The sequence below is a fragment of the Pseudophryne corroboree genome, chromosome 11, assembly GCF_028390025.1.
Source record: "Pseudophryne corroboree isolate aPseCor3 chromosome 11, aPseCor3.hap2, whole genome shotgun sequence".
NCBI classification, from domain to species: domain Eukaryota; kingdom Metazoa; phylum Chordata; class Amphibia; order Anura; family Myobatrachidae; genus Pseudophryne; species Pseudophryne corroboree.
In genome coordinates, this window is record NC_086454.1 from 42,317,595 (window position 1) to 42,341,507 (window position 23,913).

Consider the following 23,913-nt stretch of genomic DNA (forward strand, 5'->3'; position numbering starts at 1 on the left):
AGTGCTGGTTGGTTGCCATGGGCAACTTCTCCACTGGCTCACTTCTCTGCTCTTATCACTGCTTAGTAAATGTACCCCATAATCACAGGAGAGGGATGTGGGAGGCATAATCACAGGAGATGGATGTGGGAGGCATAATCACAGGAGAGGGATGTGGGAGACATAATCACAGAAGAGGGATGTGGGAGACATAATCACAGGAGAGGGATGTGGGAGACATAATCACAGGAGAAGGATGTGGGAGACATAATCACAGGAGAGGGATGTGGGAGACATAATCACAGAAGAGGGATGTGGGAGACAATCACAGGAGAGGGATGTGGGAGACATAATCACAGGAGAGGGATGTGGGAGACATAATCACAGGAGAGGGATGTGGGAGACATAATCACAGGAGAGGGATGTGGGAGACATAATCACAGGAGAGGGATGTGGGAGACATAATCACAGAAGAGGGATGTGGGAGACATAATCACAGGAGAGGGATGTGGGAGACATAATCACAGGAGAAGGATGTGGGAGACATAATCACAGGAGAGGGATGTGGGAGACATAATCACAGAAGAGGGATGTGGGAGACATAATCACAGAAGAGGGATGTGGGAGACATAATCACAGGAGAGGGATGTGGGAGACATAATCACAGGAGAGGGATGTGGGAGACATAATCACAGGAGAGGGATGTGGGAGGTATAATCACAGGAGAGGGATGTGGGAGGCATAATCACAGGAGAGGGATGTGGGAGGCATAATCACAGGAGAGGGATGTGGGAGGCATAATCACAGGAGAGGGATGTGGGAGGCATAATCACAGGAGAGGGATGTGGGAGGCATAATCACAGGAGAGGGATGTGGGAGGCATAATCACAGGAGAGGGATGTGGGAGGCATAATCACAGGAGAGGGATGTGGGAGGCATAATCACAGGAGAGGGATGTGGGAGGCATAATCACAGGAGAGGGATGTGGGAGACATAATCACAGGAGAGGGATGTGGGAGGCATAATCACAGGAGAGGGATGTGGGAGACATAATCACAGGAGAGGGATGTGGGAGACATAATCACAGGAGAGGGATGTGGGAGACATAATCACAGGGAGACATAATCACAGGAGAGGGATGTGGGAGGCATAATCACAGGAGAGGGATGTGGGAGACATAATCACAGGAGAGGGATGTGGGAGACATAATCACAGGGAGACATAATCACAGGAGAGGGATGTGGGAGGCATAATCACAGGAGAGGGATGTGGGAGACATAATCACAGGAGAGGGATGTGGGAGACATAATCACAGGAGAGGGATGTGGGAGACATAATCACAGGTGAGGGATGTGGGAGACATAATCACAGGAGAGGGATGTGGGAGACATAATCACAGGGAGACATAATCACAGGAGAGGGATGTGGGAGGCATAATCACAGGAGAGGGATGTGGGAGGCATAATCACAGGAGAGGGATGTGGGAGACATAATCACAGGAGAGTGATGTGGGAGACATAATCACAGGAGAGGGATGTGGAGGCATAATCACAGGAGAGGGATGTGGGAGGCATAATCACAGGAGAGGGATGTGGGAGACATAATCACAGGAGAGGGATGTGGGAGACATAATCACAAGAGAGGGATGTGGGAGGCATAATCACAGGAGAGGGATGTGGGAGACATAATCACAGGAGAGGGATGTGGGAGACATAATCACAGGAGAGGGATGTGGGAGGCATAATCACAGGAGAGGGATGTGGGAGGCATAATCACAGGAGAGGGATGTGGGAGACATAATCACAGGAGAGGGATGTGGGAGACATAATCACAGGAGAGGGATGTGGGAGACATAATCACAGGGAGACATAATCACAGGAGAGGGATGTGGGAGGCATAATCACAGGAGAGGGATGTGGGAGGCATAATCACAGGAGAGTGATGTGGGAGACATAATCACAGGAGAGTGATGTGGGAGACATAATCACAGGAGAGGGATGTGGGAGGCATAATCACAGGAGAGGGATGTGGGAGGCATAATCACAGGAGAGGGATGTGGGAGACATAATCACAGGAGAGGGATGTGGGAGACATAATCACAAGAGAGGGATGTGGGAGGCATAATCACAGGAGAGGGATGTGGGAGACATAATCACAGGAGAGGGATGTGGGAGACATAATCACAGGAGAGGGATGTGGGAGGCATAATCACAGGAGAGGGATGTGGGAGGCATAATCACAGGAGAGGGATGTGGGAGACATAATCACAGAAGAGGGATGTGGGAGACATAATCACAGAAGAGGGATGTGGGAGACATAATCACAGAAGAGGGATGTGGGAGACAATCACAGGAGAGGGATGTGGGAGGGATAATCACAGGAGAGGGATGTGGGAGACATAATCACAGGAGAGGGATGTGGGAGGCATAGTCACAGGAGAGGGATGTGGGAGGCATAATCACAGGAGAGGGATGTGGGAGACATAATCACAGAAGAGGGATGTGGGAGACATAATCACAGGAGAGGGATGTGGGAGACATAATCACAGGAGAGGGATGTGGGAGACATAATCACAGGAGAGGGATGTGGGAGACATAATCACAGGAGAGGGATGTGGGAGACATAATCACAGGAGAGGGATGTGGGAGACATAATCACAGAAGAGGGATGTGGGAGACATAATCACAGGAGAGGGATGTGGGAGGCATAATCACAGGAGAGGGATGTGGGAGGCATAATCACAGGAGAGGGATGTTGGAGGCATAATCACAGGAGAGGGATGTGGGAGGCATAATCACAGGAGAGGGATGTGGGAGGCATAATCACAGGAGAGGGATGTGGGAGGCATAATCACAGGAGAGGGATGTGGGAGGCATAATCACAGGAGAGGGATCTTACAATCCCTCTTCCAGAGCCACCAGCCAGCCCCGGATACTGACACTTTACACATGCACGGTGTCAGATTCTCCCAGGGGATCTTTCACAGAGGTGAAGGACTCTTCGGATGCGGCCAGGGTGTAACTCACAGGGTCAGTGGTTATGGCTATCGCTGTCCCTGAGAGTTTTCTTTAGTACATAGCAGAGATACTGTCATTCAAAATTAAAATGCTCATCACGATACAGACTGTTAATAATTACGGCAGTGCTGCGATTATTAAAATACATAGGCCTTTAAGGCTTAAAGTCAGTCACGGAGGACTGGTCAACACAAGGGGAGGGAGCATTGAGAGGCATAAGCAGGCAGTGCGGGGCGTGACGATCTCGTCAAAGTTTCCCCGTCCCCGCTATACAATGCTGAGATTACTAGCAAGCATTGCAAAGCGTCATGGTTGCCCGGACCAACCACTGTACACGGGAAGTGGGCAGCACCAGACGGACCTGCTGCAGGAACGGGAGACGTCAGTGCACCCAAGATTCAGGAGTTCTCCGGCCGTTTCGGGAGAGCAGGCAAGTATGCTTTACAGTCTGAGGCTGCTGAGGCCGAGGGTGATACAGTCCCTTTCAGAGGGCTTAATATTCCTGCTCACTCCTCCGGACTCCGTGCTGCTACTAACTTCCCAGATCTTATCCGTCGGACTTTCCTAGGTGTTCAGGCGTGGCAGCACTTGCTACTGTCATACTTATGTAGATATCAATTGATCAAAATGATTTCCTTCCTGTAATTACTCTACCGACTTCAGATGCTACCTGTTGCCGGATTCGGACTTAAAGACACTGAACAGGGCCATTTGCAGGTTTATCTGGGCTAACAAAAAAGCCAGTTTTCTTTGTTCAAATTGAGTCAACCTCGTCATTCAGGTGGAGCTAATCTGCCCTGTCTTTGAGTTTACGCTACTGTCGATTGGATTAGAGACACAGATGAGTTTCCTAATACCGCCTTAGAACAAGCCTATAGCCCGGATATCCCACCCCCTAGCCTTCTTCAAGGCTCTCTCTGTTCCATAGCATTTAACACAATACTCGTTATTGTCCACTATCTGTGCTGCCCGGCCTATAACTCGACCACAACTTGGAGAATTGTCCTCCACCTCTATGTATCTTTCTCTGAATCACAATCCGGGTTTAAGTGATGGTTTTGCTTCGACTGAATGTACCTCTCAGTATCTCCTGCAAATTCATAGTTACGATTGCTTAAAGGGGGGTACTCACGGAGCGATATTCTAAGCAATCTGACTAGATTGCTTAGAATATAAATCTGATCGCTCCGTGTGTAGCCCTTACAGCGATAGTGATGCGCAGCCCGGCGCATCGCTATCGCTGCTGCTAGATTGGCCTAGCCTAGCAGGCCAATCTAGCGGGTCGCTCACTTCACCCGCTGGGTGAAGTGAGCGCCCCCCCGTCTCCCCCCGCAGGCTCAGCACAGATCGCGCTGTGCTGATCGGCAAGAGACGCTCAGCACACATCTCTCCCCGCATCGGCCCGTCTATATGGGCCTTAAGACATATTTCCCACAATTGACTATTCCGTTATTTGTTTACTAGTCACCAGCCCGTCAAAATGAAAGGAACAACATGACAGTAATGTGCACCTGATTGAATTGCTCTGTCGGGCGCCATCTATTGGCCGCCGGTGCGCAAAACACTTGAATTCCCCCCCAAAGAGATGAGGAGCAGCGTTAGCCTTTTAATAAATAGGATTATCAAATACATAGTTATATAACTACAATATTGTTAAAACTCTCTGATTAAGATTTGTGCTGTGTTCTGCTGCGCAACTGCCCCGCAATGGGCTCTTCCACATCCCTCCTATAGGGTATATTCAATAAGAGTCGGATCCATTCCGACATGCAGTTGTCGGAATGGATCCGACAAACCTTATTCAGTGGACGGCCAAATCTGACTGTCGGATTTGGGCGTACACAGGGTCCTGTCCTGCTGTCAGCGGATGCGCTGACAGCAGCGGCCAGGAGTGCAGATGGCGGCGGGAGTAATCTGGGCAGCGAGGGGAGCAGTGATCGGCGGCCAGAGCTGGCTGCGGGGGAACATGTCTGGGGCGGCGGGGGCGCTGCAGGGAATGAGGGGCCTGCGGGCCGCGGGAAGAGCTGGCTGCGGGGGGGACATGTCTGTGGCGGCGGGGGGAGGTGCATCAGGGAGAGAGGTGCCTGGCCGGACGGCGAACTCTACTCCCCCAGCCGCCCGCAGCACCGCTAGTCTCCTCACCTCAATCCGACTTGTTTTCAAGTCGGATTGAGTTTGTCGGAAAGGGGGCCAAAACCTGTCGGATTTGGCCCCATTTCCGACAGAAGCACGTGGATCGGTGGCTATTCCGTCGATCCACGTGTTTTCCGACAAGTCAGGAATTCCTGACTTGTCGGAAAAAATCAGCCCCTATTGAATAGGTCGGAACCCCTTCCAACCTATTTCTGACGGAAGCTGCCGTCTTTCCGACAAGACGGCAACTTCCGACTGTTATTGAATACACCCCAATATGTCCAATTTAGGCATCCTACTGATTTGGAAGTTATATCTACTGGACTAACCAAGAGACATAATGTATTACACAACGGGGGTCATTCTGAGTTGATTGCTTGCTAGCTACTTTTTGCAGCCGTGCAAACGCATAGTCGCCGCCCACTGGGGAGTGTATTTTAGCTTTGCAATTGTGCGAACGCCTGCGCAGCCGAGCACTACAAAAATAGTTTGTGCAGTTTCTGAGTAGGTCTGAACTTACTCAGCCGCTGCGATCACTTCAGCTTGTCCGGTCCCGGAATTGACGTCAGACATCCGCCCTGCAAACGCTTGGATATGCCTGCGTTTTTCCAACCACTTCCTGAAAACGGTCAGTTGACACCCACAAACGGCATCTTCCTGTCAATCTCCTTGTGATCGGCTGTGCGAATGGATTTTTCATTAAATCCATCGCCCAGCAACGATCCGCTTTGTATCTGCATGCACAGTTCTGACCTGATCGCAGCGCAGAGAAAAACGGCAGCGTGCGATCAGGTCGGAATGACCCCCATTGTGTCTTTGGGGTCTATTTATCATGTATCACATATTCAGTGCCATCTGGGCACGATATTAATGCTCGGAATCGCATTGCAGTATGCGATTACACTAAAACCATGTATCATGGAGCGACCACAGGAGCAGTGGCTCCAAAATGTTATGTGCTCTGAGTGGTATCGGGACTCCTGTGTATGTGCGGTCCTGCTGAACATGCATGTGTGCAATTACGGATCTTGCCACGGGCAAGCAGGACTTTTGCCCGGGGCGCCGCCTTCCGGAGGGCGCCCCACCATGGCAAGATCCGCTGCTGCTGTGCCCCCCGCTGCCGCTGCCCCCCGCTGTGAAGGGACGCGTCTAGTTTCCCTTTGTGGAGAGGACCTTTACTGTACGGTGCGCGATGACGTCATTAGTTTCCCTTCGTGGAGAGGACCTTTGCTGTGCGGTGCGTGATGACATCATCGCGCACCGCCCATCATTTCAGCGGTGCTACTACTGTACAGGGGGCTTAACTGACCACGCCCCCTTATGAAGCCATGCCCCTATTGCCCGCCCGGGGCGCTGAAAGCCCTCAAACCGGCTCTGCATGTGTGGTAGCCATTGCCTAGGAAGATTCCGGGGAAATCCTCTCCTAGCTAACTTTGCGATGTATAGCCCAAAGACTACAATAAAAAACATTAAAAAAAAAACAATACAGTAGGCCCTTGTCTAATTTAAAATATGTTACTTATTGCACAAGGGGATAACATGTACAGTCTCACCTTTCCATCGATGGAAGAACTCGTCTCTGCGACAAAACATTCTGAAGTTGCTCAATGCCTGCAACCAAACTTTTGCAAATTCCACTGCACGTAACAGACATAAAGATGTCTGGTGTCTGGTGCTGCACCTGCGCACATTTTCCACCTGTGTCTAGAGTGGCGTGTATCTTGCAGCCCTTGTGCTTAGAAAACAGATCAGGGGGTGAACCAAGCACAAGTGCAGATAAAGGATGAGGAGGCCCCTTTGTGCCACAGACTATTTTCAGTGTGATCTTGATAAATGTGAGCTACAAGGTGTAAAACCTTCACCAACAACTTGCAGAGTATTGGAGCTGATGATGATGATGAATGTCATATCCTTTTGTCCAGACGCAATCCATACACTACTAGATTTATGGTGGCGCCTAAGTGTAACGGTATAACGCCAAATAGAGAGTATTTTGTGCATGGGTCATTTTTACCTTCATTTTATATCAGGCTCTATATGTGAATGAATAAAACATCAGGAAGTTCAGCCCGTTTGCAGTAAAATATTGAGTTCTTAGGACTACATCTACATCCTGTGCTGTGCTCTTCTGATATGTTTCTGCATGAAACATAACCTTGGAGCAGCCACATAGTAATGATCCATATAGGCAAACAGAAATGTGCCAGCAAGTCACCATGAAACAAGTGGATCCTCTCTGATGTCGGATTTGTGTGGTAACCTCTCCCTGTGATCCTGGATTACGGATGAGTGGGACAGATAGATCGGAAGTCGTTATTTAGAAATTTATTTCAATCAATACTTCGGGATCGGTATAAATTACCTCCGGTCAAAATCCCGACAGCAATTGACCGACGGTCAAAATCCCGGCAAGGTCAAAATCCCGACATGGACAAAATACCGACATTTAAAATACCGACAAGGCCAAAATACCGACATGTAAAATGCCGACAGGTCAAAATACCGGCATGCATTTTTCATTGGGTTTTTGTGTGTGTATGTCGACATAGGTCGACATGAACACCATATAAGTGTACCGCGTCCCCTCGCAGGGCTCGCCATGCTTCGGGCACGGTGCCCCGCTGCGCTCGGCACACTATTATATTCCCCCTCCAGGTCCACTGGGATGGTAAAGTATGAACAAGTCGGTTTCAATGGAAAAATCATGAAAAACGCATGTCGGCATTTTGACCTGTCGGTATTTTACATGTCAGTATTTTGTCCTTGTCGGTATTTTAAATGTCGGTATTTTGTCCATGTCAGGATTTTGACCGTCGGTCAATTGCTCTCGGGATTTCGACCGTCGGGATTTTGATTGGAGGTAAATTGACTGCATCCCAATACTTCCAATCCAGTGGTAAGATATGTCAGTAAAGTCTGATAACTTTTCTTTCCCTTGTGTATTGTTGCAAGGAATCCCCTTCCCCCGTCCTTCCCCTTTCTTGAACAGGTCTTTCAGACACTTCCAGGAATTGAGTAGCAGGGGATCTACATTGTGACATTTCCTGGCTGGGATACATTGATAATGCTGCAGGAGGAACAGACAGGGCAGGTAATTGCTGTAGGTTCCACCAGTGTCCATCAGATAAGGTGTGTCTGTAACACAGTGGAGGAGGCCCACTGCTGGTACATGTGGTACCTGCCTTACGTACCCGTGTTGCTTTTTTCTTCCAGGTATTGTTAACTCTTCAGGTTACAGGCCCTCACGATGCTGCGCCATGACGGCGACTGAAGAATATTAAGGAGCTGCCACTAAGATAAACTACAAAGATTTAATGTGGTGCAAAAATTATTATTATTTATTTATATAACATCATCATTTCGGGATACAGTTAAATGGCCGGCGGTCAGGATAGCGACACCGGAATCCCAACTGCTGACATTGACGCCAGCCGGAATCCTGGCTCACAGGGTCTATTCCCACTCGTGGGGGTCCACCACACCCATTGAGTGGAAATAGACCCTGTGGCGAGCGCAGCTTTCTAGAGTTCGCCCTGCTGCCGGCATACTGACGGCCGGGAATGGCGTTGTCTGTATGCTGACGGTCGGCATCCCGACCGTCGTAATTCATACTGATCCCCATCATTTCCCACAGCTCTGTACAGCAGGGAAACAATATAGGAATATCCATTATACAGACTCCGCTCAACATTTAACAGTGGTGGTTATCCCGAGTTGTTCGCTCGCTAGCTGTTTTTAGCAGCCGTGCAAACGCTATGCCGCCGCCCACTGGGAGTGTATTTTAGCTTAGCAGAAGTGCGAACGAAAGGATCGCAGAGCGGCGGCCAAGTTTTTTTGTGCAGTTTCAGAGTAGCTCAATACCTACTCAGCGCTTGCGATCACTTCCGACTGTTCAGTTCCTGTTTTGACTTCACAAACACGCCCTGCGTTCGCCCTGCCACGCCTGCGTTTTTCCTGGCACGCCTGCGTTTTTTCGAACACTCCCTGAAAACGGTCAGTTGACACCCAGAAACGCCCTCTTCCTGTCAATCACTCTGCGGCCAGCAGTGCGACTGAAAAGCTTCGCTAGACCTTGTGTGAAACTACATCGGCCGTTGTAATAGTACGTCGCGCGTGCGCATTGTGCTGCATACGCATGCGCAGAAGTGCCGTTTTTTGGCCTCATCGCTACACAGCAAACGAATGCAGCTAGTGATCAACTCGGAATGACCCCCCGTAATTCTTATGTTGTTCCGCCATCCTCATAGGCAGTGTTGGGGGGGGGGAGAAAGATGATGGCCGGGGCAATACATCACTGTCAGCTCCCTCTTCCCATCGTCACTCTTGTCTCCCACCCCGCCCACACCATGCCCCGCGTGGAGGGACCAATCACTGTGCTGTTAGTGTACACGTACCAATTGGGCGATTACTATAGTTGTTAATAATAATTTTTAAAAAACTAATTTCTACCATATGCCAATGGCAGTTGAGAGATTGACCCCCTAGAGACCACCGGGCCCTAGGAGGCCTGTACCGTCTTGTGGATAATCCAGTCCTGCTGACTAACAACCACAACACGCGGCAATATGGTCCTTTCAGTTTGCTAAGTTCACGGATCATTGTATCTTTGCTGTTCAGAATCAGGGGGGTCATTCCGAGTAGTTCGCTCGTTATTTTTTTCTCGCATCGGAGCGATTAGTCGCTAATGCGCATGCGCAATGTCCGCAGTGCGACTGCGCCAAGTAAATTTGCTATGCAGTTCGGTATTTTACTCACGGCATTACAAGGTTTTTTCTTCGTTCTGGTGATCGTAATGTGATTGACAGGAAGTGGGTGTTTCTGGGCGGAAAATGGCTGTTTTATGGGAGTGTGTGCGAAAAAACGCTATCGTTTCTGGGAAAAACGCGGGAGTGGCTGGAGAAACGGAGGAGTGTCTGGGAGAACGCTGGGTGTGTTTGTGACGTCAAACCAGGAACGACAAGCACTGAACTGGTCGCACTGGCAGAGTAAGTCTCGAGCTACTCAGAAACTGCTAAGAAGTGTCTATTCGCAATTTTGCTAATCTTTCGTTCGCAATTTTGATAATCTAAGATTCACTCCCAGTAGGCGGCGGCTTAGCGTGTGCAAAGCTGCTAAAAGCAGCTTGCGAGCGAACAACTCGGAATGAGGGCCTAGATGTGTTCGTCGTGATGGGGAACTGGGTTGTACGACGCCTCCCATTGCTGTGTGTTACCATACGGGCAGTTGCCCTGTGCCACTAGTAATACGGCGCAGCTCCTATATGCTCATTTGGGCCTGATTCTGAGTTAGGATTCATAGTTAGGAGCAACACAAAAACTGTTTGCTAAAGGATCAATTTGCACCTTGAGAAAACAATTTTGCACTGCAGGTGGGGCAGATGTAAAACGTGCGCACTATCCTTGGTGCAAGAAAGCCATCTGGAAAGAGGCGTCTCTGCGTGAATCCACAACTCTGCATGGGTGTAGTATGGTATGCCGGTGGCCAGGCTCCCGGCGACCAGCATACCGGCGTCGGGAGCCCGTCTGCCGGCAGACCGACAGCGTGGCAAGCGCAAATGAGCCCCTTGCGGGCACGGTGGCGCGCTATGCTATTTTATTCTCCCTCCAGGGGGTCGTGGACCCCCACGAGGGAGAAAAAGTGTCGGTATGCCGGCTGTCGGGATTCCGGCGCCGGTATACTGTGCGCCGGGATCCTGACAGTCGGCATACTGAAGACCACCCCTCTGCATAGCCCTCAGCTCCGTCTACATGCAACTGGCAGAAACCACTGATGAGAACGATGAAACAATCTCTGTAACAATCTGTATCAGTGCTATATAAGGGGACACTTACATCTTCAGGCTGACCTCATGTATTTCCTGTCTGGTTGTGTCCCATCGCAGCAATCCGCAGGACCGCTCATTGCTGCGTCTGCCATGCTATTCCGCACTGATGAAATCTGATTAGCAGCCGTGTTTTCATTTCACCTGTAAAGAATGAGATCTTCAGTAAGGGCCCTTTAATCCCTGTAATGACCGCCCAGCTGTAATATCGTCTTTAATTAGACAAAAGAGGCTCATTATCCCCTGATCTGCCCAGTTGTGGATTCTAGGACAATGAAAACGAAAGACATTTACTTAACGGCCTGTAATTTACCTAATGTGACACAGTGTCTATGTAATGTGACACAGTGTCTATGTAATGTGACACAGTGCCTATATAATGTGACACAGTGTCTATGTAATGTGACACAGTGCCTATATAATGTGACACAGTGTCTATGTAATGTGACACAGTGCCTATATAATGTGACACAGTGTCTATGTAATGTGACACACTGCCTATGTAATGTGACACAGTGCCTATGTAATGTGACACACTGCCTATGTAATGTGACACAGTGCCTATGTTCCTGCTCTGGCATAATAATTATCGTTTTCACCTTTAGTCATTTGTTAAAGGGGATTATATTTAAAATCTAGTTACAAACAATATTAATTGGAGTTTATAGGGAAACATGATACATGGTATATTTTGGTACTGAAATAAGTGGTTGGAATATTATTAAATATATATGAAATAATAATAATAATAATAATAATAATAATAACAACAATAATATTATTATTAATAATAATAATATTGCCTGTTGTGTCGATTAGGCTAATCTGTAAAGCAATGTTACATAACTGGCGCTGCAGATGTTAGGACGGCAATTGAGTACGATATATATCGATCTCGTTCATTAATGAATGAGATACCATTCATATCTTTGAGTGTGGAGGCACCAGCGATGAATGATGCGCGGCCCCGTGCTCGTTCATCGCTGGTGCCCCGTCGCGTGTGCATGCAGGCCAATATGGACGATCTTGTCCATATTTGCCTGCACTTCTATGGAGCCGTGTGACGGGGGGAGTGAAGTAACTTCACTCCCCCCGTCACTGCCCCTCCACCGCCGGGTCGCCCGTCGGCCGTATCCGCTGTTGGGCAGCTCGGTGGCGGATCGTTAAATGTGTAGGGCCCTTTACACTCAGCTGTATGGTTGCATAAATACCCCATAGGGTGTGCTTTAATGTGGTGACATTTCGGGGGACTTCTCCCCTTCTTCTGAAGAAGAGGAGAAATCCCTGAAACGTCACCACATTAAAGCATTGGAGTGACCGGAGTGCCAGAGGAAATTGCTCTTTTTATATATAGGGTGACTCAGTGCAGCTGGCAATGACTGAGCCACGGCAGACATGTGTTAATAAGGTTACAATAGGATGTTTATGACCAATACGTATCATGCAGACATATTGTGCAATGTTATGAAGATAAATCTAAAGCAATATATATCAGTGTACGTGTATGTAAGATGGTGAGTCATAGTTACAATTGTGTACGTTTACATGTATGCCTGGAAACTGGGATGCACATCCCGGTGGTTGAAATTCCAAAGCTCAGAATCCTGACGGTAAGTATGGGGGGTTATGGGCCTCATACACTAGAACGATAATGCCCGATTTCATCCGATTTCGGGCATTTGGCCTGATATATCGGGTGAAATCGGGCATTTTGGAGGTGTTTCTGATCCCATGCGCGTTCCTGTGAGGGTAGGGTTAGACTACGGTTAGGATTAAAATGTTCAAAGGGATCAATCAGGAGTTTGAACGCCGGGTGCCACTGTCTGCATTCTGACCGTCGGGACTTCAAACCGTCCCTGGAAAATAACATGCTTTGATGATGCACTGACTATCAGAAGCTGCGGAGGTTCTATAAGGGAATAGCATATGGATTAGAATATGGCACTATGTGGCTATTCCCTTATCAGTACACAGAATGATTGGGGTCTTCATTTCAGAGTCAGTTTTTATGTTCCATATGATTTATAATAAATGAAATGAGATCATTTGCTCCTGCGTGATGCGGTGTGACAGTCATCCGTTTACACATTGGGTGCAAAAATATTTATGAGGAAGCACCAGCTGGAGCGAAACGCATCAGAAGCTACCTATTTGGGAACCCGAAATTCGATATATACCTGCCGCTGCTATCGCTACACGGCCGCGAGGACGTGCATCTTAAAATTGTAGGAGCGAGCGCTATTGAGGCGGAGTACGTCATACTCGGCAGTAAGGAACGGGAGCTCATCAAACTAAAGGCTCCTGCAGTGTGCCGAGTCCCGCTGCTGGACACAGCCTCCAAAGTCTGAAGGACACCTCTCTCGCTCCTCTAAGATACAACACCTCGCTGGGAATACACGGAAAACTCCCGCTGACGGATAACTTTTTTTGGGCGGTATTCAATTCTTTTCACCCCCTTCCACACCCGTTCTGTTTCTGCTGACGGGAGTGGTATAATCATTTCAGCTCGCTATGGGCGCAATATGCGCGATAACGGGGATCACTTTAGAAAGGAGATTGTGCATGATATAGCATTTGAATACCACCCTTTATCTCTAATTGCAAAGTGTTGCTTGTTTCATATAAACCATTACATAGGTATAATTTATATCGATTGTGCCGGTGATGACCATCCAATTGAGACTGATATATTTACAACTGATACCCCTTTTCCACTAGCTCAAAAAACACGGGTAAATGCACGGGGGGCGCACATTTACCCATGTTTTTTGCTAGTGGAAAAGGGTCCCTCTGCAAAATCCCGGATCAAGTGATCCGGGAATCCTACCCGGGTAGCTTACCGGGTTGAACACGAGTTCAACCCGGTAAGCTGTGCAGTGTAAACGGAAGCCGTGTCGATGTGACACGGCTCCCGTTCACAGTGTATGGAAGGGCGGGACTGGGAGATCATGTGATCTCCCAGCACCGCCCCTGCCGCGTCACCAACCCGGCAATATGCCGGGGTTGGTGAGTGTAGAGGGAAAGGGTGCTGAGTACGGGCCGCAGCCGGGTAGCTCCCGTGTCAGGCTCCCGGCTGCAACCCGTGCTCAGTAGGTGGAAAAGGGGTATAAGTTGTAGCTTATTATAGCTTAATCAGAATATGGACAGCTATATATCCAATATTCAGTACTATATATGATCCACCTCCTCTAGAAATTAATTGTGTAATATAATTGTGTATTAGATTGTTTTATGCTATTTTATTGATTCTAAATTTATATGACTAATCATTATTGATTAAAATTAAATAATTTATTTAAGTGTGTGAGTCAAGTGTATTCATGCCTTTTTGCTTCATATAGATTAACAGCGCAGGGATAAAACGCTGCTCTTTCTATGATATACACACCTGGTTAGTTCAGGTGAATCTATTTTTGGCTTTTATCGCAAGCCAAATACTCCACTGCTGCTATTTGATTAGTTTATTGGTATTTGGTACAACCAGTTTTTTATTATTATATGAATATACTTTCTTTGAAATAAGCGCCAGGCATTTGTGGTTGTGAGTTTTGGGTGCAAAAATATTACTAATTTGCACTTAAACTGAAGTGTTGTAAGGAAGATGGAAATGTATTATGGCAGAGGTTCCCAAACTGTGTGCCGTGGCTCCCTGGGGTGCCTCGGGACACTTGCAGGGGTGCCCTGGGTTGGTGGTCCAGGACCAATTCAAATTATTCATGGTCAATATAATAGGCAAAACCAGTGCTGGTGGCTGCCAGTCATAAACTATGTGGCCAAACAGAAGCAAATGTTGTCCCTCATTACACAACTGACCCTAAGGATGACATATAAACGCGATCTACTTAATGTAATGTTCTTTCTAAATTTCTCAATCAGAAATTTTTGGCCTAGGGGTGCCGTGAATTTTTTTTTTATATTCTAGGGTGTCGTGATTCAGAAAAGTTTGGAAACCACTGTATTACGGGAAAAATCTGAAGATATCACAATTTATTCGGTGCAGTGGTGCTGAGGATACGTAGTGACAGGTGAGGTGGGTTTTGTCATCGACCAGGGGGAGAGGGAATATCTAACACTGCGGCAAACAAAGTGAGGATAAACAGGTCGTGCATAGAGGAGAAGTGAGACAGGTAAGTAAGACTATTGAGACAGGTGAGTGGTAGGGAAGGAAGACAGGTAAGTTACAGGTAAGTGGTAGGTGAGATGAGTGTCAGGGAACTGAGTACAGGTGACAAGAAAGTGAGACAGGGCAGTGACAGGTAATTGAGAGAGGTAAGTGACAGGTAAGTTAGACAGGGCAGTAACAGGGAAGTGAGACATGATAGTGACTTGCAAGTGAGAGAGGTAAGTGACAGGTAAGTTAGACAGGGCAGTAACAGGAAAGTGAAGACAGGTAAGTTACAGGTAAGTGGTAGGTGGGATGAGTGTCAGGGAACTGAGTACAGGTGACAAGAAAGTGAGACAGGGCAGTGACAGGTAATTGAGAGAGGTAAGTGACAGGTAAGTTAGACAGGGCAGTAACAGGAAAGTGAAGATAGGTAAGTTACAGGTAAGTGGTAGGTGGGATGAGGGTCAGGGAACTGAGTACAGGTGACAAGAAAGTGAGACAGGGCAGTGACAGGTAATTGAGAGAGGTAAGTGACAGGTAAGTTAGACAGGGCAGTAACAGGGAAGTGAGACATGATAGAGACTTGCAAGTGAGAGAGATAAATGACAGGGAAGGGAGACAGGGCAGTGACAGCAGAGACAGGCAAGTGAGACGGTTAAGCGATAGGTAAATCATAGGTAAGTGAGGCAGGTATGTGAAAATAAGAATTTACTTACCGATAATTCTATTTCTCGTAGTCCGTAGTGGATGCTGGGGACTCCGTAAGGACCATGGGGAATAGCGGCTCCGCAGGAGACTGGGCACAAAAGTAAAAGCTTTAGGACTACCTGGTGTGCACTGGCTCCTCCCCCTATGACCCTCCTCCAAGCCTCAGTTAGGATACTGTGCCCGGACGAGCGTACACAATAAGGAAGGATTTTGAATCCCGGGTAAGACTCATACCAGCCACACCAATCACACCATATAACTTGTGATCTAAACCCAGTTAACAGCATGATAACAGAGGAGCCTCTAGAAAAGATGGCTCACTACAGCAATAACCCGATTTTTTGGTAACAATAACTATGTACCAGTATTGCAGACAATCCGCACTTGGGATGGGCGCCCAGCATCCACTACGGACTACGAGAAATAGAATTATCGGTAAGTAAATTCTTATTTTCTCTGACGTCCTAGTGGATGCTGGGGACTCCGTAAGGACCATGGGGATTATACCAAAGCTCCCAAACGGGCGGGAGAGTGCGGATGACTCTGCAGCACCAAATGAGAGAACTCCAGGTCCTCCTCAGCCAGGGTATCAAATTTGTAGAATTTTACAAACGTATTTGCTCCTGACCAAGTAGCTGCTCGGCAAAGTTGTAAAGCCGAGACCCCTCGGGCAGCCGCCCAAGATGAGCCCACCTTCCTTGTGGAATGGGCTTTTACAGATTTTGGCTGTGGCAGGCCTGCCACAGAATGTGCAAGCTGAATTGTACTACAAATCCAACGAGCATTAGTCTGCTTAGAAGCAGGAGCACCCAGCTTGTTGGGTGCATACAGGATAAACAGCGAGTCAGATTTTCTGACTCCAGCCGTCCTGGAAACATATATTTTCAGGGCCCTGACAACGTCTAGCAACCTGGAGTCCTCCAAGTCCCTAGTAGCCGCAGGCACCACCATAGGTTGGTTCAGGTGAAACGCTGAAACCACCTTAGGGAGAAACTGAGGACGAGTCCTCAATTCAGCCCTGTCCGAATGGGAAATCAGATAAGGGCTTTTACAGGATAAAGCCGCCAATTCTGACACGCGCCTGGCCCAGGCCAGGGCCAACAGCATGACCACCTTCCATGTGAGATATTTTAACTCCACAGATTTAAGTGGTTCAAACCAATGTGACTTTTGGAACCCAAAAACTACATTGAGATCCCAAGGTGCCACTGGAGGCACCAAAGGAGGCTGTATATACAGTACCCCTTTTACAAACGTCTGAACTTCAGGGACTGAAGCTAGTTCTTTTTGGAAGAAAATTGACAGGGCCGAAATTTGAACCTTAATGGACCCCAATTTCAGGCCCATAGACACTCCTGTTTGCAGGAAATGTAGGAATCGACCCAGTTGAAATTCCTCCGTCGGGCCTTACTGGCCTCGCACCACGCAACATATTTTCGCCAAATGCGGTGATAATGTTTTTCGGTTACATCCTTCCTGGCTTTGATCAGGATAGGGATGACTTCATCCGGAATGCCTTTTTCCTTCAGGATCCGGCGTTCAACCGCCATGCCGTCAAACGCAGCCGCGGTAAGTCTTGGAACAGACAGGGTCCTTGCTGGAGCAGGTCCCTTCTTAGAGGTAGAGGCCACGGATCCTCCGTGAGCATCTCTTGAAGTTCCGGTTACCAAGTCCTTCTTGGCCAATCCGGAGCCACGAATATAGTGCTTACTCCTCTCCATCTTATAATTCTCAGTACCTTGTGTATGAGAGGCAGAGGAAGGAACACATACACTGACCGGTACACCCACGGTGTTACCAGAGCGTCTGCTGAGGAAGTCTGCTTCCCAGTTGTCCATTCCCGGAATGAACACTGCTGACAGTGCTATCACATGATTTTCCGCCCAGCGAAGAATCCTTGCAGCTTCTGCCATTGCCCTCCTGCTTCTTGTGCCACCCTGTCTGTTTACGTGGGTGACTGCCGTGATGTTGTCCGACTGGATCAACACCGGCTGACCTTGAAGCAGAGGTCTTGCTAAGCTTAGAGCATTGTAAATGGCCCTTAGCTTCAGGATATTTATGTGAAGTGATGTCTCCAGGCTTGACCATAAGCCCTGGAAATTCCTTCCCTGTGTGACTGCTCCCCAGCCTCGCAGGCTGGCATCGTGGTCACCAGGACCCAGTCCTGAATGCCGAATCTGCGGCCCTCTAGAAGATGAGCACTCTGCAACCACCACAGGAGGGACACCCTTGTCCTTGGTGACAGGGTTATCCGCTGATGCATCTGAAGATGCGACCCGGACCATTTGTCCAGCAGGTCCCACTGGAAAGTTCTTGTGTGGAATCTGCCGAATGGGATTGCTTCGTAGGAAGCCACCATTTTACCCAGAACCCTTGTGCATTGATGCACTGAGACTTGGCTCGGTTTTAGGAGGTTCCTGACTAGCTCGGATAACTCCCTGGCTTTCTCCTCCGGGAGAAACACCTTTTTCTGGACTGTGTCCAGGATCATCCCTAGGAACAGAAGACGAGTCGTCGGAACCAGCTGCGATTTTGGAATATTGAGAATCCAACCGTGCTGCCGCAACACTACCTGAGATAGTGCTACACCGACCTCCAACTGTTCTCTGGATCTTACCCTTATCAGGAGATCGTCCAAGTAAGGGATAACTAAAACTCCCTTCCTTCGAAGGAGTATCATCATTTCGGCCGTTACCTTGGTAAAGACCCGGGGTGCCGTGGACCATCCAAACGGCAGCGTCTGAAACTGATAGTGACAGTTCTGTACCACAAACCTGAGGTACCCTTGGTGAGAAGGGTAAATTGGGACATGAAGGTAAGCATCCTTTATGTCCCGAGACATCATGTAGTCCCCTTCTTCCAGGTTCGCAATCACTGCTCTGAGTGACTCCATCTTGAATTTGAACCTCCGTATGTAAGTGTTCAAAGATTTTAGATTTAGAATCGGTCTCACCGAGCCGTCCGGCTTCGGTACCACAACAGTGTGGAATAATACCCCGTTCCCTGTTGCAGGAGGGGTACCTTGATTATCACCTGCTGGGAATACAGCTTGTGAATGGCTTCCAAAACTGCCTCCCTGTCAGAGGGAGACGTCAGTAAAGCCGACTTTAGGAAAACGGCGAGGGGGAGACGTCTCGAATTCCAATTTGTACCCCTGAGATATCACCTGAAGGATCCAAGGGTCTACTTGCGAGTGAGCCCACTGCGCGCTGAAATTAATTGAGACGGGCCCCCACCGTGCCTGAGTCTGCTTGTAAAGCCCCAGCGTCATGCTGAGGGCTTGGCAGAGGCGGGAGAGGGCTTCTGTTCCTGGGAACTGGCTGATTTCTGCAGCCTTTTTCCTCTCCCTCTGTCACGGGGCAGAAATGAGGAACCTTTTGCCCGCTTGCCCTTCTGGGAACGAAAGGACTGCGCCTGATAATACGGCGTCTTCTTATGTTGAGAGGCGACCTGGGGTACAAACGTGGATTTCCCAGCTGTTGCCGTGGCCACCAGGTCTGAAAGACCGACCCCAAATAACTCCTCCCCTTTATAAGGCAATACTTCCAAATGCCGTTTGGAATCCGCATCACCTGACCACTGTCGTATCCATAACCCTCTTCTGGCAGAAATGGACAACGCACTTACACTTGATGCCAGTCGGCAAATATTCCGCTGTGCATCACGCATATATAGAAATGCATCTTTTAAATGCTCTATAGGCAATAATATACTGTCCCTATCTAGGGTATCAATATTTTCAGTCAGGGAATCCGACCACGCCAACCCAGCACTGCACATCCAGGCTGAGGCGATTGCTGGTCGCAGTATAACACCAGTATGTGTGTAAATACATTTTAGGATACCCTCCTGCTTTCTATCAGCAGGATCCTTAAGGGCGGCCATCTCAGGAGAGGGTAGAGCCCTTGTTCTTACAAGCGTGTGAGCGCTTTACCCACCCTAGGGGGTGTTTCCCAACGCACCCTAACCTCTGGCGGGAAAGGATATAATGCCAATAACATTTTAGAAATGATCAGTTGTTATCGGGGGAAACCCACGCATCATCACACACCTCATTTAATTTCTCAGATTCAGGAAAACTACAGGTAGTTTTTCCTCACCGAACATAATACCCCTTTTTGGTGGTACTCGTATTATCAGAAATGTGTAAAACATTTTTCATTGCCTCAATCATGTAACGTGTGGCCCTACTGGAAGTCACATTTGTCTCTTCACCGTCGACACTGGAGTCAGTATCCGTGTCGGAGTCTGTATCTGCCATCTGAGGTAACGGGCGCTTTAGAGCCCCTGACGGCCTATGAGACGTCTGGACAGGCACAAGCTGAGTAGTCGGCTGTCTCATGTCAACCACTGTCTTTTATACAGAGCTGACACTGTCACGTAATTCCTTCCAACAGTTCATCCACTCAGGTGTCGACCCCCTAGGGGGTGACATCACTATTACAGGCAATTTGCTCCGTCTCCACATAATTTTCCTCCTCATACATGTCGACACAAACGTACCGACACACAGCACACACACAGGGAATGCTCTGATAGAGGACAGGACCCCACTAGCCCTTTGAGGAGACAGAGGGAGAGTTTGCCAGCACACACCAGAGCGCTATATATATACAGGGATAACCTTATATAAGTGTTTTTCCCCTTATAGCTGCTGTATTTTTAATACTGCGCCTAATTAGTGCCCCCCTCTCTTTTTTAACCCTTTCTGTAGTGTAGTGACTGCAGGGGAGAGCCAGGGAGCTTCCCTCCAACGGAGCTGTGAGGGAAAATGGCGCCAGTGTGCTGAGGAGATAGGCTCCGCCCCCTTCTCGGCGGCCTTATCTCCCGTTTTTCTGTGTATTCTGGCAGGGGTTAAATGCATCCATATAGCCCAGGAGCTATATGTGATGTATTTTTTTGCCATCTAAGGTGTTTTTATTGCGTCTCAGGGCGCCCCCCCCCAGCGCCCTGCACCCTCAGTGACCGGAGTGTGAAGTGTGCTGAGGGCAATGGCGCACAGCTGCGGTGCTGTGCGCTACCTTATTGAAGACAGGACGTCTTCTGCCGCCGATTTCCCGGACCTCTTCTGTCTTCTGGCTCTGTAAGGGGGCCGGCGGCGCGGCTCTGGGACCCATCCATGGCTGGGCCTGTGATCGGTCCCTCTGGAGCTAATGTCCAGTAGCCTAAGAAGCCCAATCCACTCTGCACGCAGGTGAGTTCGCTTCTTCTCCCCTTAGTCCCTCGATGCAGTGAGCCTGTTGCCAGCAGGACTCACTGAAAATAAAAAACCTATACTTAAACTTTTTCACTAAGCAGCTCAGGAGAGCCACCTAGTGTGCACCCTTCTCGTTCGGGCACAAAAATCTAACTGAGGCTTGGAGGAGGGTCATAGGGGGAGGAGCCAGTGCACACCAGGTAGTCCTAAAGCTTTTACTTTTGTGCCCAGTCTCCTGCGGAGCCGCTATTCCCCATGGTCCTTACGGAGTCCCCAGCATCCACTAGGACATCAGAGAAAGGTAAATCACAAGTGATACAGGTGACAGAAGTGACAGGGCAGGACAGGTAAGTGACACAGGTGAGTGAAGTGACAGATAAGTGAGAGAGGTAAAAGAAAGGGACGTAATAGAGGTAAGTGATAGTGACGTAATAGAGGTAAGTGACGGGGGTGTAATAGAGGTAAGTGACAGGGAGGTTGACAAGGAAGTAAGACAGGAAAATGTGATTGGGCAGTGACAGGAGTGTAAGACAGGGAAGTAACAGTAGGGCAGATGTATTACACCTGGAGAAGTGATAAAGCAGTGATAAGCGCAAGGTGATAACGCACCAGCCAATCATTACGGGTTTGAAAAATGACAGGAGCTGATTGGCTGGTGCGTTATCACCTTGCGCTTATCACTGCTTTATCACTTCATTATCTCTTCTCCAGGCTTAATACATTTGCCCCAATGAGACAAGCGACATATACATGAGACAGTAAAGTGAGAGACGTAATAGAAAGGTAAGTGTGTCAGGGAAGTGACATGTGAGACCGGTGACATAGAAGAGACAGGTAAGTGAGAGAGGTAAGTGACAAGGAAGTTTGACAGGAATGTTAGTGATATGATTTGACAGCTTAGTGACCTTTAAATGAGACAGGTAAGTGAGAGATGTAAGTGACAGCTAAGTGACAGTGAGAGATTAGTCACAGGGACGTTTGACAGGGCAGATCCTGACCGGATCCCTAAACAGGGTCTGAATGTTCGTAGACTTTCCCGAAATGACAATACTGAACCAACAAAATGAAATAATAAAACTGGCCAGAGAAGATGAGATCTTACTGTGAGTGACAGGAATATACGTGACGCAATCTACATCACACACAATGTTTGTTTTGGGCAATTTACAAATACACAATAAGTAAATTGCCGGACACTGAAATACACAATCACAGTCATTTACATCCAATCATTAGACGTAAAGCAATTACCTAGAAACAATGAACAGAACTTACAGAAATAACAAATAGAGGAAAACGTTTTTTTTTTTAAACACCAACTGGGCTCATTGTTAAAGTGTCCTTTTACTTGTAGGAATCTATCATAATTAAGTTTTTATAAACCAGCCCCTATTTTATTCTTTAAAGTCTCTCCGCTGGCCCCAACACATTTTTAATATATTACACGTTGCCTGGGAGTCACTTTTTCTACAGATCCCCAGTTCCTTTCTGTTCATGGTGATGTGCAACCACTTAACTGGCATGGTCAGATCTCATGCAACCGCGTCACCCCACTGTGTCCCCCAGTTTTTGACGAGGAGATCCGTTCTGCAGATGTGCATAATATAGTATTTCAATATTGTAAAAAAAATACTTTTAAAACTATTTTAAATAAAAAATATTCAAAAAACAATGGCCCTCATTCCGAGTTGATCGCTCGTTGCCGTTTTTCACAGCGTAACGATCTGGCTAAAAATCGGCTGTTCTGCGCATGCGTATGGGCCGCAGTGCGCACGCGCTAAGTACTTTCACACAAAACTTTGAAGTTTTACACAAGGCCGAACGAGTGTTTTCTATTGCTCGAGTGATCGGTGAGTGATTGACAGGAAAGGGGAGTTTCTGGGTGGTAACTGACCGTTTCCGGGAGTGTGCTAAAAACGCAGGCGTGTCAGCAGAAAACGCAGGCATGCCTGGAGAAACGGGGGAGTGGCTGGCCGAACGCAGGGCGTGTTTGTGACGTCAAAACAGGAACTGAACTGTCTGCAGTGATCGCAAGGTAGGAGTAAATTTCGAGCTACGCTGAAACTGCATGAAAATATTTAATAGCAGAACTGCTAACCTTTCGTTCGCACTTCTGCTAAGCTAAAATACACTCCCAGAGGGCGGCAGCTTAGCGTTTGCACTGCTGCTAAAAGCAGCTAGCGAGCAATCAACTCGGAATGAGGGCCAATGTTAGGAACGATTTTGAAGGGAAAATTCGTCAGTTAAGTGCAATTTTTTTTTTTCAATGTATGAATATACAGTGCCTTGCTAAAGTATTCACTACCCCTTTGCATTTTTCATGTTTTGTTGCCTCACAACCCGGAATTAAAATGGATTGTTTGAAGGTTTGCATCATTTCATTCACAGAACATGCCTACAACTTTGAAGATTTTTTTTTTTTTTTTTATTGTGATGCAAACAACAAAATAGAAAACATCAGCGTGCATAACTATTCACTCCCATAAAGTCAGTACTTTGCAGAGCCAACTTATGCGGTAATTACAGCTGAAAGTCGCTTTGGATAAGTCTCTATGAGCTTGCCACATCTTGCCACTGGGATTTTTGCCCATTCCTCAAGGCAAAACTGCTCCAGCTCCTTCATGTTGGATGGTTTCCGCTTGAGAATAGCAATCTTCAAGTCTGACCACAGATTCTCAATTGGGTTGAGATCTGGGCTTTGACTAGGCCATTCCAACACATTTATATGTTTTCCCTAAAACCACTCGAGTGTTGCTTTAGCAGTATACTTCGGGTCATTGTCCTGCTGGAAGGTGAACCTCCGTCCCAGTCTCAAATCACAGGCAGACTAAAACAGATTTGGCTTAAGAATATCTCTGTATTTAGCACCATCCATCTTTCCCTCGACTCAAAACAGTTTCCCAGTCCCTGCTGCTGAAAAACATCCTCACAGCATGATGCTGCCACCACCATG

At 48.0% G+C, this 23,913-nt stretch overlaps 1 long non-coding RNA gene across 4 annotated transcripts in view; it reads right to left on the reverse strand.

Annotated features, from left to right (window-relative positions):
- The window catches only part of LOC134968584 (uncharacterized), a 124,568-nt gene that overhangs the window by 82,952 nt on the left and 17,703 nt on the right, over positions 1-23,913 (reverse strand). For 3 of the 4 annotated variants that reach the window (XR_010189334.1, XR_010189331.1, XR_010189333.1), the window contains exons 2-3: positions 10,961-11,094; positions 8,321-8,420 (exon numbers count right to left, since the gene is read on the reverse strand). This is a non-coding gene — a long non-coding RNA (uncharacterized LOC134968584). The remainder of the gene's footprint in view (positions 1-8,320; positions 8,421-10,960; positions 11,095-23,913) is intronic. The other variant, XR_010189332.1, reaches the window with a different exon arrangement.